Below are 18,289 nucleotides of genomic sequence, written 5' to 3' on the forward strand. Positions count from 1 at the left end.
AAATACCTAAGGCCGAGAACAGCAAATAACCACTTGTTGTCTGCTTTCTTTTGCAGTTGCGTTTAGTTAGGGTGTACATTAGCGGATCCTTTTTCACACAAATCTTCCTTTACATTGCACTGTGCAAAGAGATACAAATTGTTGTATTCCCAGTTGAAGGCTGGTTTACACTGTGGTAAAGTGAAGTTTAATTCCAGTAGAGAATTAGACACAGAGTGTGAAAAACCTGTTCTAGTAGATACTGCAACTTGAATATCAGAGAGTTTAGGCCTTCCACCCACTGTCAAAATGACCCTAATGCAAGCTGTTAGCTTCATTGCAGTTGGTAATAAAAATAGATGGTATAAACTGTTTCTGGAAAGCCTTTGTGAAAAGGCTGTGAGCATAACAGTGGGGACTGTATTTCCTCAGCTCAGCATGGATTCCTCTTCTCATGTACCTTTCCTTAAATTAGCACTTGCGCTGCCTAACCTTAAACTGAGGGAAAAGGGATTGCATTTCTTTGCATGAACAGGAGCTGTGCCTCTATATCAAAGGGACTCACCTGTAGTGTTGCAGATTCCCTTTCTTTGATAGTCATTTAAGGAAGGCAGCATTTACCTTGTGTCACCAGGCCACTGAACATTAACCAGAGGAGTCGCTTCTTTTACTTTACAGGCTCTCAAACTGCGAGACCTTAAAAGCAATTAGCAGACCTATTGTGAGAGGCAGAGAAATTTCATTGAGTATCCCTGTCCTGTGGTGTTAGGTCGATGTAGCCAAGCCAGATTTAACCAGCCATGGCAGAACTGAGCTCAGAGGTGGCTAATCACTTGACAGTTTTTAACTTCGTCAGTGCCTGAGATTCCCTGGTAGTTTTCTAGGGTGTGCTCTTCCCCTCTTCTCTCTGTGTGACACCAGACACATGAATATCAGGGCAATGGTGGATGTGGCATTAATGGTACAAACTTCAAAAGTGATTGATGTGAACTCCAAATCCATCGCTCTGTGTTCTTGCATACACAGTGTGTGCATGCAGCACACTGTAGGTATGAGGCAACAAACAATGGGGTTGGACATTTTGAGGGATAAGACCTTTTTGGAAGATAATTTTGCATTCTATCACTAAAATGGCAGGAGATGTCACTACAGAAAGCCACAATGTGAAACTGGCAAAAGCTTGCACTGTCTTCAAATAAAGCTTATTGAGGGAGTAGAGCAGAAAGTACATTTTAATGACTGAAGTGTAGAGAAAGGAGGGAATGGGAGATCTCCCATTTGTGTAAACTTTATGTTCAAAGTTGTATACAGTTACATCCTGCTCTTATCAAGCTGATAAGACATGAAGTTGGAGACATACAATCTTCAATGACAGGCATAAATACTAGATTGGAGGTGTTCTTCGACTATGTATTCTAATTTTCTTTCCTCGAATCCTCTTAGTTTTCTGCTTATGTCTTAGTTTTGTCCAATGCCAACTCTCAGTTTGTTTACATACAGCTTGTACATTAAGTTTTCCTTTTCCTTGGGTTACAGATTACATTTTTCTTCCTTCTTTTTTCCTCTCATCTCAATAACAAGTTAATGCACTGAAAATGTTTCACTTCCAGTTAGCCTAGAAGCATCCAATTGTTTAGCATTTTTAGGGGAACCCATAATATGTTTGGCAGGGTAATCAAATAATGGAATACGAGTAGTCTTTTTTGAAGTAAATCAGACAGTATAGAAACTTCATTAGATTTAGTGTGGTTGTACATGCCTTTCCAGATAGGTTAATTTGATTAGTTCAGCAGCTCCTGAAAGTATATTATGCAAGAATATGCAATATAAAGGAGAGAAAGGAAGTTTCCCCAGTAAGAAGTGGTTGCTAGTCCAGAGAGAGCCATTCATTTGCTATCCCTTCCTTAGCCTCTGCGGCCTGCTCTTGTGAATCCTGAGCACTTGCAAGCTAGGTAAAATTATTTCTGAAAAATGGACCCTAACACTAAGGTTCATGTCCAATGGAAATGTTCTCATATGATTAGTCTAATCCTGTGTTATAGCCAATTGCTAGAGGTGATTATATGCAATGCCTCGGCTTCCGTGGAAGGAGAGGAATCATGTCCTAGAACCGCCCAAGGTGTGAAGAATGAGGCATCTCATGCTCTGTACCTACAGCTTGGTAGGTCAGACAAAGACATATATTAGCAAACCATTCACAAAAACTTTTTTCTTTTGGATTTAGAAGTCATAGAATGTCCTGAGTTGGAAGAGACCCACAAGGGTTTGCGATGTAACTTCATAGCTTTTTGTGAACTACAGGCAGAAATAGCAAAAAGACCCTGGACTCTGGGGCCTTTCCATTAAACTGAGAAAATTATCTAACAGGACAAGGGGAAGATAATGCATGGGTAAAATTTAATTAAATTCCAAATGAGCATAGAAGTTTTGTCACAATGAGTTAAAGGGAACGGTGTCGTCTTCTTTGGCTGGGAGCTGTGTGGAATTAGGTTTCAACTCATCTGCAGAAATACAGAGTGGACTGAAAGAATAGATAATCTGCTGCTTAGATCATAAAGATCACTGTTGGGCAACTCCAGGAGAGTTAGAAGACCAGAGGTATGGTCAGCCAGGCATTAATGTCCCTGACACAGATTTACAAAAGCTCACCTGGGCTTCCTTAAATTTTACAAAAGATCACCTAGGCCAGCATGAGGAGAGAGGAATAGGCTGCTTAGTAATGGGAAAGGTAAACTCCCACTCTTCCTTGAGTTCATATACAGTTCTGGTATTTGAGTTACCACAAACGAGGAATGCACTAAGCAAGGAAGTTGGGTGACTTTTTTTTGTCCTGCTATGATGGGGAGAATTATAATGATAAACCTTGTAAAACACCTTGGGCATAATAATGCTACTCTCAAAATATGCTCTGCTTGCCTTCTAAACACGCTAGCTCTTTCTATAAGTGATGGAATAGAGGGAGGAATTACTGATTTTTCACTGGAAAGCTTATCCATTTTCAGTATCTGCCTTTCAAAAGGCAATACCACACTAAAATCTGAGCCCACAGCAGCCTTCCTTACACAGTCTCTCCTGTATAGAAATTGTGAGCCCTGGGCATCCAGTGTGGTATTGCTTGTCAGTGGCTGTAACATCTGAAAACACGTTTCTGTGAGAAGTGTTTTCAGAGGCCTGCTTTTGTACTGGTACCTGCAACAAACTTATCTGCTTTATTATACAGGTGAAAACTAGTTGTTCATTTTATACAGAAATCTGACTTCAACCATCTGTGTCCTTTTTGCCTTTTAACAGCCAAGATCTGTCAGGTGGGAACTCTCCTACTTCCTAGCTGTTCCCAGACAGCATACTGTGCTTTTGGCACCCCAAATAAGACAGCAGGGAGAGTTGTATAATATATATCTTCTTTGTGCTCTATTAATCATAGAAATTAAACTTAGTCCTTCATGCCTGGAGTAACTTGGCAAGGGGACATGGAGGCAAGAACACCCTTTGTAAATAAAATTGTTAAACTGAGTACAAAGTTCTGTATGGCCTTTTATGGGAGCACACTGTTGAGATTACCCAAAAATCAATAGACAAAATAGAAAACAGTAAATCAAATCAACATGGTTTCTGCTCAGCTGTAGAAGTGAATAATTCACCTCATAGGTAGTTCTAATTTTATAAGACAGCCAACATCTACGGTGACCAGCAGAAGAACAAACTGCTGGGTGCAGCCAGCAAGCGTGTAACACTGTGGAGCTGCTCAGCCCCACAGCAGGAAAGTGAGAAACCCAGGGCTGGACTGAGTACAGAAGGGCCAGACTAGAAGGGAAGGTTTAGAAAAGTCCATTCAAACACAAGGTTTTTTCTAAGATTTATCAGAAAACCAACCAACCACAAAAAACCCACCAAACCAACCAACCAAGTCTTTTCTACTGAGATGAAGAGATTATATCAGTATCTCCTCACCAGTATGAATTTAGCTCTGTAACATGGCCTTAGACTGCCACTCCATGGCAAGACCAAATCCAGCAGGTGCTCTGCCTTAGTTTCCCCAGTAATATTTCCACCTTACTCTAGTGGCTTATGCCTTCAGGGCCAGGTAACTTGAAAAGGTCAACCCACCTCTGTCCCTCTTGTCCTTTCTCACAGAGTCTGAAGACAAAGTAGTCACACAAAGAACTCTCCAGAACAGCCAAGTTGGATTTGCAGTGCCTCCAAAAAAAGCTTTTTACTTTGTTTTGTGGGCTGAGCTCTCAGATTCATCCTTCCCTGTCTCCTATGGCTTAACCTCTATGCAAAGGCTACCCTTCTCCAGGGAGCTCTGGTTAACCAATCTCTTCTCAAGTAATTTCAGCTAGAAGCTTCCCTAATTCCAGTTCCCAAATAAGACTTCTCACCCTCCCAGCCCTTCTCTCATGTGTGACACAAAGCCGATTGTGCTGGTGCAGTTTAGTGCGTACTGTAGGCAGGGACAAATTGTATTTTAAAAAAACATAGAAAAGTTGCTGTATCCCATCTTTCAGACAATAATTAGATACGAAACTTAAAGGAACTTCCCTTGCTATTCTCTTGCCCATAATAAATCAGGTCTGTGCCACAGGCGACTTGGTCTGCAGTGGGCTGAAAGGTGGGATCAGCACATGACGGTCTCCAGGCTGCCTTGTCATCTTTGCTGGATGCAGATCTAATGAAAGATTTGCTTATGCAGAGATACAGCAGAACAGTGTGTTTCCCAGCTAGGGTAGGGCTCAGAGTATTATTAAAAAAAGAGTATTATTGGTAGAGAAAGGGTGAGAAATAAAATTGCAAAGAAATTCTGTTTATCAAGCATTTTCTCCCAGTCAAGTACTAACTGCCATTAGAGGTGCACACCATAGCCAGTGACAGACAGGAGTGCCAGCATGAATAGTGTATACTGCTTACAAGAAGAACAATTGGTACCATTTGATTTTTGATTGTTTTGGTTTTAATCTCATGCTTATGTAGTAGTTACTACTAAAAGAGAAAGAACTCAGTAACTAGAGCCTACCATGGAGAGGGGCTGCAGAAATATCTTGGTAAGATAGAGGACAGTCATGGAGACAGCCAGGTCTCTGATGAAAACACTAAGGGAAGAGGAACAATAAGCAATCAGTACCCACACACAACAATCAAAATGAAAACCCTGGGGTTTGAGAAATAATAGTTCATTATAACCAGAAGGTAAATAAAGTGTGGTCTCACTTGATATTAAAGAATTATCATCTTTCTCCTTAGATAATAGCACTACTGTCTTCAAACAGAATCACAGAATGTTAGGGATTGGAAGGGACCTCAAAATATCATCTAGTCCAATCCCCCTGCCGGAACAGGAACACCTAGATAAGGTTACAAATGATCCGCAGAGAATACATATACTGCCCTAATGGTTATACAACTATTTTTCGTGGCACCTACTGTTGTCTTACAATGCTTCCTGTGAAAGAAATACCATCCTTTCTAGAAATACCATCAGTGATTCTAAAAAAAAAAAAAAAAAGAAAGAAAAAAAAGAAAAAATATTACAGTATTGTCATCCTACTGGCAGGAGAAAATGATGTTCCTGCACTAATAAGCAGACAGCTTTATCACTGACTGCAGTGTAAGTCTCAGCAGCTCACAGCTATTCCAAGTGGCCTGTGCTTTGCTGTTCCAGCCTGCGCTGTGCCCAGTGCTTTCAGGAATTTGGGCAAGATGAGGCGGGAGAAACAGACCACTAAATAACATCACTGAATTTTCAAAACCTTGTATTTGAATTGTTTCTGAAAACAGCCTGAAGAGTGAGTGCAAATTAAAAATACCAGGGGATACTTTAGCTGGGTCTGTAAGAGGTTTCAGTGACAAGTGTCCTGCCCAAGACAAAACGGCCAGCAGCAGCTGAAGCAGAAGCAGGATTTGGCTCAGATTACAACAGTGTTCAAGACTTGGGCAAGGTTCTGTAATGACCGTTATGAACAGAGACATTATGAGGAGTTATTCCCTGCTACAACTTGAAACCTTTCACACAAAGTCCAAAATCAAACAGATCTAGTGCTTAAACTAGAAGAGAATCCACCACAGTTCTATTATCAGAGCTTCTCAACACAGAGAAGTGTAAAGCCATATTGCCCATTTCTTTATAAACAACCCTGCTAGGGCTATCATCCAGCCCATCATCACCTCAGACTCCAGTTTCCTGAGCGTTCACGAGGCCTCTAAATGAACAGAGACTCTTCTTTGTTTAAGTCTGCAGTGTGGTCTTTATTAATACCTACTCTGCTAAAAGCTTCCTCTGGATGCTCACTGACTTCTGTTTCAGTTGCTATGACATCCTTTTTCGTCTGACCTTAATTTATGGAACACACAGGACAATTATCACAAGGCTGCAGACAGGATGCCAGTGCAGCTATGTCCAGCTCAGTCTGAACTCTTTTCATCATGATCCTATCTTCTCCCAGCCCATTGCTTTGACTGTTATTGCCATGCATCCCCCTCTTCGACTCCCTGTTTTCTATTAAATCAGAGATATATTGCTCGTCTTCACTTCCAAGGGCCTTGATGGATTATCTCTCTCCAGCTCACCTATCATCTTTCAGACAGCATTGGCTTGCCAGCTCTCACACCCTGTCAGGCAGTGATGCTCATTTCCATCATTCACTAAACAGAGCTTCCAACATGCATGATTTGCTTGTGTTCATGCAGTTCCTCATGCTGGCAGCAGAGGCAACAAGTCCTGGACAATAGCTCAGCTGCAGGCACACAGAGCCTGCTTGGCCATATTGTCAGCACTGACCTATGTTGTCTAATTGTTACCTGCTACTTTCCTGCCAGTATGCCTCCATTGCTTTTTTCCCTGGACTTTGATAACAAGCTCTTTGGAGCAGAGGCATTTTATTCTGTGCTGGTGTAATGCTTTGACTTGCCTAACATTTCTAGGCATGAGAGTAATAAAAGCATTGCGGGCTTCTATTATCTAGTAGTGCCGTGAATTTCCTTAACAAATATACTCTGCTTAAATTTTTCATGAAGGATTGTTAAGTAGTTCAGGATGGTTACAAGGAAACGTCAATTGAAGCTCAGGGTTTTGTTTTAATAAAAAAGCGGACTTGGGTTTGAAGATTGTTTTCAGAGTTTAAAAGCCAAACAGAAAGCTGTCTGAATAAACATACATCTCAAAAGCAAACGTATATGAACTAAAGTGATAAAAAACGCTGGCACTCAGAAAGCCAAACTATTATTTCTTGCTTTACTTTTGTAATTCTGCCCGCTCCCTACAGAACCGGCATTCCTGTTCATGACTTGCAGATAATGCTGCAAATCAGGAAAACATAGCTGGGTAGTAATTTTGCAGCACAGCAAACAAACATAGACAAACACATAATCTCAGCTTATCATAAGAATTTTTCAGTGAAAGCATATCCTGAAATTTATGTATGTGATTGGGAAAGCTGGGCACTCTATTCTTTCTTCTCTTTCTATATGGCTACAAACATGCTTGTAACACCAAAACATATTAAAAACATGCATCCTTGAATATGGACTTAATTTCTGGGCCAAATTCCCCAAAGCTGTTCAGCTGTTTTGCACACCACCATAGTTTCCATCTTGTACAAATGGAAACTTAAGAATGTCAACAGTAGCAAGTGACTGACCTCTCCCCGTATAATGAACAAGTGGACGACCCATGATGAAGGCCATGAGATTTAGGCAAGTCTTATCTCACTTCTGGGTGAATGATTCAGCTACTTCTTTTCCTAGTAAGAAAAATCAATGTGCTCTTTTCTAAGCAGAGTTTCAGTAATGGGACTTAAGACTGCAGAACACCTTAGTGAAGAATGGACATTCAGATGCATTTTTCCCTGATTACAAAAACATTTTCTTTGCATGTTTTAACCTCGTTTTGCAGCATTTAGTAACCAAATGTAATTTACTAAAATTCCCATCCTCTCCTTGTTTCTCCCCAAAAATCTCTACCCAGCCAAAAATTTAAACCTTTGCCCTTACTACATAATTTTACTAAACAACTAAATTGCTGCTGCCTTTGACATGAGAGACGAAAATGGTACATGTTTATTTACAGTAACTGCTTGTGAGGAGAAGAGGTAATGAGAAATACAGTCATTTCTGTCTTCACAAATTTAAGTGAAGATAAGTTAAAAACTCCTAGCTATGCAATCAGTACAAACTGTTGTTATTATGTTGCTGACTATGGACATACTTAACAGTCTACTCAGTCTTCTTGTTTTCAAATTCATTGATTTGAGGTAGAGTTACTTTCTTGGATTTCTTTTAAAGTGAGAGAACAGGGCTGTTTATTTTGCAGTTCGCAGGGAAATATCCTTGGGCAGCAATCGGAACTAGTTACCATCATCAAACAACTGCAGTGATCCCAACGTCTTGCAGATGGCAAGTCAACAGTGATCATGTTGATTACCCAATAGAAGCAATAGAAAAATAACCTCATGGCAGCATTCTGAAGTTAGATACCAAAGAAACTCAAACCTATTTTCTGAACACAAACATTTCACATTTAAGGAACAGCCTACCTGTTAGGACTCAGTTTTACAGTGCACCAAAATAGATATTCCACAGAACATGCAATGAGCTTCCAGGTCTAATCACCCTTACAGAATTAAGCAGTTTTGTATATTTATCATGAATCTACTCATGAGATAGCATAAATCAACATGACTCTACTAACTCAGCTCCTATCACTTGATAATCTGAGCTCCCCATTACAAAGCAACTGCAAAGCTTGTGTACATTGCCCAAGGAAGATTCTGCCACAAAAGGAGCTCCTAAAGCACGTTCCCATCCCAGCCATGCTTCTTACCTCACAGCCTCCAGTTTCTGGATGAGCCCTCCAGAGCTGCTTTGTGGTGGGAAAACAACGGAGGGACCAGACCAGTGAGGCCCATGGCTGGGTACAGGCCTAGCTGGGGTAGGCTCAGAAAATGAACACACGGCCAGGCCTAAGCTTAAATGCAGCCCTGGCCCCATTGGTAGAGGGGGTGGATGGAGATGTCAGGTGAAGCGTGTCAGGTCAATTAAAACCTATTAGTGCACTCAGGTCATTGACAGACCCTGAGTCTCAAATTCTTGTTAAATTCTCACTACTAAGTTCTTTCTGCTAAATTAAATTCTTAATAAATGAGCACATTTTCTCAAATACAGAGTCTTACTACCTTCCAGTGATATCACCCTAAATACCTTTTACCGTGTGGCCATTTATTTAGGATCTTAAATTTGGATTAGGAATCTTTTGACATTTTGGAAGTCTAGAGAAAGAGATCTCATGAGGGATTTTTTTTTTTTAATTTTAAATAATCTGTTGTGTTAGAGAAAGATGTTGGTATTTAATACATATCTCTAAGAATAGAAGAACATGAGAATGACCATGCTGAGTCTGTGTCTAACCCAACATCCAGTGGCTAAAAGCAGCGTGCCAGAGAAGTGCAAGAATATGGTGACATTTTTCTAGAATGCTCTTTCAGCCTCCAACAGTATGCAGCTCAGCAAATCCGTGCCTCTCAAATCATATTTCAGTGATCTAAATCACACATTGATGGGGCTTTTGTGGGTTTATAAAAGGATTCTGGATGTAAATAAGAATGTGTTTCAAGTTGTCAACATAAAAGTCAGGGAAAAGAAAGGCTGTGGTCTGAACCACGGAGTTACTCTGGTGCATGCCAAATTATTCTTTAGCTTGAGCACAAGCACGGAAATCTGAAAGCTAATGCAGCCTGTCTTGGAAAGCTTTGTATAATTTCAAACACAGTCATACTACAAAACCAATTTTTGTGTCAGCTCAGCAACTCCCTTCATGACCTGCAAGTGCCTTTCCAAAAAGGTTGCCAGAACAAACCAGCTGAGATACAAGCTTGCTTTCTCCTAAGGACTGGAAGATAAAGAATTCCTCTTAAAATGAATTTTCAGTTCGCAGATTTTAATGCAACATTTTTTTTAATAGATACTTAGCAGCCTTGTTAAAAGCTCTGATTTTCAAGGCTTGATGATCAAAACTCTGAGATTTGCATTCCAGAGAAGCGGCTGCAACTGAAGCACCCAGAAGGACTAGCTGAAGAAGGACTAGGTCAAGATTTAGGAACGTGGTTTTTTATAAGAATTAGGCTTAAAGAACTGAGGTTGAATTAAACCAGAAATCTAACAGACTAATGCAACATTAGCATTCACTTAGTTGGGAATAGTTTCTAATCACTGCAAGTTCTCAGGCTTTTCTTGAGGTACTTTGATGGCGCTTCTACTGAATTTCTTACTGCCGCTTATTAGACATTACTCCAGTAAAAGGCTCATCATGATTGACTGAGTGCAGAAAAACAATGGAGAGGAGGCTTTAAAAATGGCAACTGTTGTGCATTCTCCAACCATTCCACTGGGGCTGAGTTCTTAATTTTTAGTAACCAGCAGAGTTATGAATATAGATGCTTCCAAACTGGAAAGTGTTTTGCAAGTTTTGCTTAATAATCAGTATTAAGAGGTCATATTAAATACCATTCTATGGGAAATATTCACCCACAGGGAGCTGGGTATCTTAGGCCCTTAATGATCATCTCTACAAGTGCATTTTGGAGCACTGATTCTGGAATTTCACCTGAATACTTGTTGTGAAGTCACTTGATGCACTTTTCTGAAGGTGCGTGTGTGGGACTGAAAGATGCTGATGGTCTTTTGTACAGTGTACTTAACTAACTAAACTCTGATGAATTATTTGCAATTTAGTTTTAGTTTTGAAAGCTGCTGCTTTTACCTGCCCTGCCAACTTGTTACTACAGATTAATTTGTGTGTGTCTGGAAACTGATTATTCCAATTATGCCAGTTCATCTAATGAAAGATACTTACCTAGAGAGCTTGCACAGCCTGTCTTTACACAGTAACAGTTACAGCAAAGTACCAACAGAAATGATGGCATGTTTTGCTGACTTGGCAGCACCCCTCCCCAAAATTCCTGAAACTACACCAGAAACAAAATACAGGAGTACCATCATTAAAAACAAAGTGTGTGTTGTGTGTAGAAACAGAGGCAGCTCTAATCCAGTCCACGGATATCATTTGCAGCTGATTTTCCAATGTCATAATGAATTGTTTCTCCATTGAACTTTGGTCAGTTTCTGTGGAAGGTCATTAAATACAATGGTAGGCAATATGTGTGACAAACAGGGTAAAGCACAAACCATTTGGCTCTCTATAAAAATAAAGGTTTGTGTTTCAACAAAAAAATTGTGAACTGGAGAGCAGGGTTTTCGGAGAAATGAGCAAAAGATTTGGGGAAAAAAAAAAAGGAAAATTCCAGCTTTACTGTGTAATGGCAGGTACTCCATACCCCAGCAATGGTATATTTTGCTGTCTGTCATTAGTTCTAGGTTTTACAAATACAGAACAACTTCATTTCAGTTGAGTCTTACAAATTGTATCTGGAATTCCAAAACTGAGCTGGATTATTTAAGGTTTCTACCATTTCTCTAGAAAGAACAGTTCTCAGTCACATGTCACTAGCAACTTTTAAGGTGATGTGTAAGCCAAGGTAAAACTCAGCAGTTTTCCCTGATCATGCTGGCTCTGTACTGTTAAAAGGACTTCAGATATCAGTACTCCTGTTAGCAATTAACATTACGGAATTTAACCGTGGCATAAAAATGCTATTTTGAGGGGTTTTTTTTTCCTGGCTATAAATATGTTTGAAAAATAAGTGTTATAAAAGATTTTCACTATGACATACTAGTGACTGGGCAGGACTAAGTAACAAAAAAGTCTGTAACTTATATTTCTACCTGCTACTGGAAACCAAAGGAAGACACCTTTACTATATGTCTGAATAAACATGGCAACTTCCCCCAAGATTTCACCCAAATATTTGGGCTGATAGTCACATTAGTATAAAACTATACTAACCTAATGCTTCTGAAGAACTAGATTTGACTTGAAGATGTTTGATTGTTTAGCGCAGCTGTTATTGAGATAAAAATCAGTATCAGAACAAATATTGTACAATAAAAATCTTGTTTCAGACTTCTTGCTTTAATACAAAGAATGAAGTAGACAGGGCAAGAGGCAGAGAGCACAAATTTAACATTGGCAACTTCCACCTGAACACAAGAAAACACTTCTTTACTTTGAAGGTGGCCAAACTTTGAGACAAGTTGCCCAGAGAGGTTACAGAATCTCCATCTTCAGAGATATTCCAAAGCCAACTGGACACAGTCCTGAGCAACATGCTGTAGTGACCTTGCCTGAGCAGCATGTGGACCAGATGATGTAAAGAAACACGATAAAACCTCAGCTATTCTGCGACTCTGACTGTAGGAAGGAACAGGAATTCTTCCTTGTTGACCAAGTTCTATTAGCCACAACAACAGTAGGAACATAGCAGGAGTCAAAAAGTCTAACATGGATATAATATGAAAATAACAGTTCCACTCTCTGACAAGCTGAGAATGAAGCCTCAGTGAAAACAAACCCAAAACCAACACACACACTGCCCCGAATCTTAGGGAAATGAGAGTCTGAAAAAAATTTCCCTGTCACAAAGAACTTAACCCAAAAGTGAATGCCGACGTGAGGTGTTAGCCAGTTAGATATTCATTCACGGATCACAAACTTGTTTAATACTTTTGGAATAATATAACTCAGAATTTGATAAGATTTGGTTATAACTTTGACTTTGTAGACATGACCAAGTGGTAACCAAAGTATATTTTTCCCAGAAAATTCCCATATGCTAATAACTCCTTTGTTGAAATACAAGTATACTAAAAATCAAATTAAATAGGTTATTTTCTTTGTCCAGTCATTTGAAGTTGCTTTCCTTTTCTGGTACTTGAGCAATCACAATGGAAGCACTTTTTTCCCCATACCTGTTAATAAAAACCTAATTTTAACTCATCAGTTTTCTCCTTCTGACACAAGTAATGTTTCACTAGTTTAAAAAAAAAAGCATTGATAAAATTATTGTTCTGAGTTACAGGTTGTCTATTGATATTCTATAGTCAATAGCAATTCCTCTTCTCCTCTATATAAAGATATATGCATCCATCTTTATAGTTTTTATTACTAAGCAGTTCTACTAAAAACTTAGCTGATGTTAACAAAAATGTGATTCTTTTGGCTATGGTGTGTTATTCTGGAACAAGAGGATTGTTGGCTGCCCAAGTAAACTCCTACAATGGTAAGAAAATAGCTGTGAAACTTGTGTGCTTTCAGGGCATACAGGGCTCCTTTACATTTATTTCATCAAAATAACCATGTCTGGTTTGCCTGAAGCCTTTTGCCAGTTGAGACAATGTGCAGATGTTCTTGGAAGCTTGGGTGTCCCTCTTCAGCTGAAGACAATACAATAATTATAACATGACATTGATTTAAGACTTACTATTTTAAGACAAAAAGAGTAAGAGTATCCACATATTGGACTTGCATAGCAAGAAATATAAAGTAAGAGCAGTGTAATTATTCTTGTGGCAATTTATGTACTGATCAGCACTTAAACTGTATTCACTGTCAAACTGAACCTGAATTTCAGGTGGGTGGTCCTCCTGTAGACAAGGAGCACATCAACCTGGCAGTTTGGACTTCTGCAAACCAGGTCCATGCAGCCTTGGCTGTGAAAGAAAGCTATTACCTTCCCAGGCCTTTATCCTTCTCTGAACTGTTTCTCCTCTTCAGCATCTGATGCTTTTGTCTTGATTGAACAGGACAAAGCAGCAGAGTTCCCTCTTTTGTCTTTTCTTTCTTCAGGAAACAGTCACAGGCTTTCAATTACACAACAGACCAACTGTTTATAATCTTATCTGCATTACAGAGTTAAGGTAGAAACCTTTCTTCAGGCTGGACTGCAGTACCTAGAATTCTACCAAAGATTTTTGTTTACAACAGATGTTTGCCATGTTTTGCCAGAGGCCTCAACATTTTACAGCTTTTCCTTAACATCAATTGTTAGTACAAAAAGCAGGTGCAGAAAAGCTGACATTGCCTCTGTCCTTTTTCAACAAATTGGAGTAAAGAACATTACTGGTAGGCTATAATGTGGATTTCTTATTTTCCCCTTTACTGAATTTTAGAAGCAAAGTACTTTGTTGAAACTGAAATGGTCTCAAGGTAAAGTATCTTTTGATGAAATGGTGGCACTCGAAATACAAATTTGGAATAATACTAGAGACTTTTCAACTGTAACTTGGGCAATTTCCCACCAAGCCTAGATGATGGTTTATTTCTTTGCAATATGTTAACAGTTTGTATTAAACAAAAGCAAAGCAATAGGAAAAGTAAAAGATATTACACAGGATAGTTCTTTCTCAATCTCTGAAGTTGTTGTGATCAGATTTAAAGATTTTTTTTCCTCTGTCCTATTTTACTTTTCTATTATTGTGAGCAAACTTGAAGTCTTCTGCAAATTAAATAATATATGTGCTTTTGACATAACTGACCTCTGTATTTTAAGAAAGTATTGTCTGTCAAATACTACTCATTCAGTTTTAAGCTCGTCTGCAAGCTGTACAGAGACAAGTGTTTACCTAGCTCATATGAAACTCCCACATGACTTCATTTTTGGCTGTCTTATTCCATGGAAGAGTAAATCTCCAGATGGGACCAGCACAAATGCTAATATCTGATACTGTGGAACATACCCACTGGAAATTCCAGAAAAATCTGCTCTCAGGCCAAAACACTCTGTATCCACATTAAGGATAAACAACAAACATTTGGACATCTCTTAGGCCTCCTGTAACAGCTTCCTGGCATTGTAAAAAGAATGATAATCACAGGGGGAAAAAACTCTTATGAGTGACAGGAAATTTTTGTGCAGAGATAATGCAGACCTTAGGAAAGTATGTCTTCATCCTAAATAGCCTCAGCCATTGAAAACTTAGTTGCCTCTTCTGAACTAGCTGTGTGCCCTCTCTAAATGCTGCCATCCCAACTCATCCCATTCTGGGACAGGTGTGTAGGATTAGCCAGAACAATGTACCCTCCAGGGCTGCCTGTCTCCACACTACAGAGAGGGCAACGATGAGCAGAAATGAGGTGGAAAACTCTTGCGCTAAGGTTAGCTCAGTTGAATCCACCCTCAGGACATACCCATGGGAGAAATGCAGCACATGGGCAAAAATCATTATGCTGGGGTCTGGCTTTAACATCTTTACTTTTTCTGTTCACTAGTACTAGTGGACCCAAGAATTTGAATTAGCCTTGAGCTTTCCATTATTATTTGGACTACTTCACATACCACTTCAGCAGTAGCCTCTATTACTTAAGTGTTGTACATTCAAACCATATGGGGGACTGTGCTCTGTGTATTGAAAGAGATTCCTTTTTAGGAAAAGTATATTAGAATGCTACATTAAAAAACAAATCTCTCCTTAAATACCTAAAAACCTCAAAGTCCTCATGATGGAACAGTGCCAGCAAAAATAAACAGTAAGGGACTGCAGTGATAGATAACACAGGAAAATTATTGCATCTGTTCCTAGAGTGATCTTAAAAAATCTTCAGGTCTGCAAGAAAAACTAGTAAAAACCAGCAGTGCTGGAGCTGCGAAATAATTTCCAAACAGTTCCAGTAAATAACAGTATTAATGCAAATATAGAACCATTGCTTTGTGTCATTTGAAAAAGTTCTTGCTTTCACTCCTCTGTTTTCATGTTTCTGTGATGACTTATTTCAGTTTATCTATAGCAATGTGGTGTTACCAAGTCTAAAAACAAGAGCTTCCATCATTGGAGCTAAAGAATGAGGTTAACTTGCAGGGGAGATAAGCCAGGGTAGATATTAGGGATGAACAAAATGACCTGTGGCATAACTGGCAGTACAGTTCTGACATGGTGCATGTTATTAGTAAACAAATGTGCAACAAACAGATCATTTGTTATAGAAGCCCTTAAATTCCTAGAGGTACTCCTGGTTTTTCACCATATCTCTGTATCTCCAATTCATGGTCAAAATCAAGTCTATCTTTAGGAGGAGACAAGGAGGACAATTTCATACTTGAGTCTCCCAGAGGTCCGCAGAGCCACTGAGGTACAGCTTTCCTGCTGGGGAAAGGGACAGTTCACCATACGCTCTCCAAGAGAGCACCACAGCCCAACATTTGAAATCCAAACTTGCCTGAGGGTCTTTCATTTATGGTGACTCTGTCTTGTCATACAAGGGAACAAACCAGGTTTGAAAAGGAATAGATCCTTATATTCAGGCCATACTACAGAATCCCTCTGCTTGGCCAAGGAGGAATACAATGTGACTGGGAGAAAATCAGAAATTATATTTCAAGTGGCATTGTCTTTGTGGTTGCTAGGAGAGCGATAGAAGGAAATAGGATCTTTCAACTATTCTCTTTGGTTTGCTAGTAAGTTGGCAGCTAGATATCCTAAAGTTTAAGGCATACATTTTTCTATAGTTATTTACCTGGAAGCAAATACATATTTCACAGTTAATATTGCTTATGTATTCATATTAATAAAGTAATAGCATCTGTATTTATCTCTTGAAATCAAAGGCTTGTTCTCACAGGTCTGGTAGTTGGACTTCAAAAGACGTTGCACTAATTATCCCCAACTTCTTGGTTTAGCATAGGCAAAGGAAAGCAAGAAAGAAGCAAAAAAATATTCCTGAAGCAAAGTCCTTCTAGTATGTTAAGATTCTTGGAGTCCTGAGGCCCAAAACATCTTGGGCAAATGACAGCTGCATTTCTAACCATGCACCTGGAAATATATTGCTTTGCAAGCATACAGCTCTGACAGTGCATGCTAAGTGCACTTTAAAGAGAAACTAGTTTTAGATGACAGTCTCTCAGGGGTTGCCACTTACATGGGAACAGGCTGCTTATATGTCCTTGTGTGTATTCTGAAATCTCTTGTAAGGTCCGGAAGCTGGGGAGATAACCAAAGTGAAAAAGTTAATGCTAACAGAAATCAGATAATAACCACTCTTCCCCTTCTGTTATATAATGTACTATCATTATGTGATGTGTAAAAATAAAAAGTATTTGTGCTAAGGAAAGAATGAGTTAGCAGTGTATAAGACAGGAGATTGACACTGTTTGAACTCAGGATACAAATTTACACCGATTTATTTACCAAAAGATAGATACTACTGAGTTGATTTAATTTCAATCTTCTTCCTTCACAGACATTTACCATTAAGAAAACCTTCTCAAGAACCTGTCCCCACCTAAGGAACTTTCTGCTCAACCTCATACATAGTGCTTGGCTCTGGGTCTTCTTACAGAAAAATAATGGCTATTAGGTGATAAAGTCTAACAGAAAAACACCACCCAGACAAGTGGAACCAGGTACATTTAAAACTTCTATTCTACAACTCTTATTTTACAACCATTTGCACTATCTTTTATATCGAAGTACCAAGCCTTTGTTTATGCAGGCATGCAATCTTTGTATTGCTCTTTCCCACAGCTGATGGAGGTGACACACGCTCATTTTTGAGAATTGCCTTCAGTGAATAAATCTTAAGGGCATTTGATAACCTGGTATTAAGATTTTCCCCAAAATACCATTTAACTACTTAAAAAACTGACCTTGAAATATGGTTTAGATAATCAGTGGTGACAGCCTAATAGGAAGTCTAATTATTATAGCCATACTACAAAAATAGTGAGGGACCTAGAAGTGAAGGTGATGAGTTAAATACTATATTGAGCAAAATGCCTGTGGTCTACCAAAGGCAAGCTACCAGTCACCTGTAGAATAGCATGCAGAAAATAACCAAAGATAATCTGTACTGAACAGAGGTACTAGTGACTGAAGTCTATGTATCAAACATATAAATTAATTCCAAAATCCAGAATAGGAGGTAATAGCTAGAGGAACACATACAATGTAGAAGTTACTAGTTAAAAAGAAAAAAAGAGCTGGAGTTTGTAGCCTTTGAATTAAAGAGGTTGAAAAGCTGCATCTGGTTGTATGGGGCTTGGTCACAAACCCAGAGTGCACCGTACTGCCCTGAATGAAACAACAGAATTCCAGTACTAAGTAACCCCACATACCTGGGCACCTCAAAGAATCTGGAACCTGGAAGCGGTGGGATGAGGAGCTGTTGCAGGACTGAGGAGCCTCCATGGTGGCAGCAGCAGACTGTGGTCCCCAGAGCAGCCAGGGACAGAGCAGCTCGTGGCCAGTGGCAGAGTCAGGCTATGGAAGGACCAAGGAACATTAAACACTGCCCTGTTACCTTTGAAAAAAACCACTGCTGCACATGCATGGGTTTTCCATTTTTGTACTGCCTTGTACTTTCCAAAGCTTAGCACAAATTCCTCTTACATAGAAGGGGGATGGAAGGTACCTAAATTTAACCGAGTATTAG

At 39.4% G+C, this 18,289-nt stretch overlaps 1 protein-coding gene across 4 annotated transcripts in view; it reads left to right on the plus strand.

Annotated features, from left to right (window-relative positions):
* Positions 1-18,289, plus strand: part of WAPL (WAPL cohesin release factor) — a 151,580-nt gene that overhangs the window by 36,809 nt on the left and 96,482 nt on the right. Inside the window, exon 2 of one of the 4 annotated variants that reach the window (XM_065639097.1) lies at positions 17,099-17,261. The exons of the other annotated variants lie outside the window; for them this stretch is intronic. The gene's annotated coding sequence lies outside the window, so the exon portion shown is untranslated. The remainder of the gene's footprint in view (positions 1-17,098; positions 17,262-18,289) is intronic. 4 annotated transcript variants of the gene reach the window in all.

This window comes from Caloenas nicobarica, chromosome 7 (genome assembly GCF_036013445.1).
Source record: "Caloenas nicobarica isolate bCalNic1 chromosome 7, bCalNic1.hap1, whole genome shotgun sequence".
Taxonomy (NCBI): domain Eukaryota; kingdom Metazoa; phylum Chordata; class Aves; order Columbiformes; family Columbidae; genus Caloenas; species Caloenas nicobarica.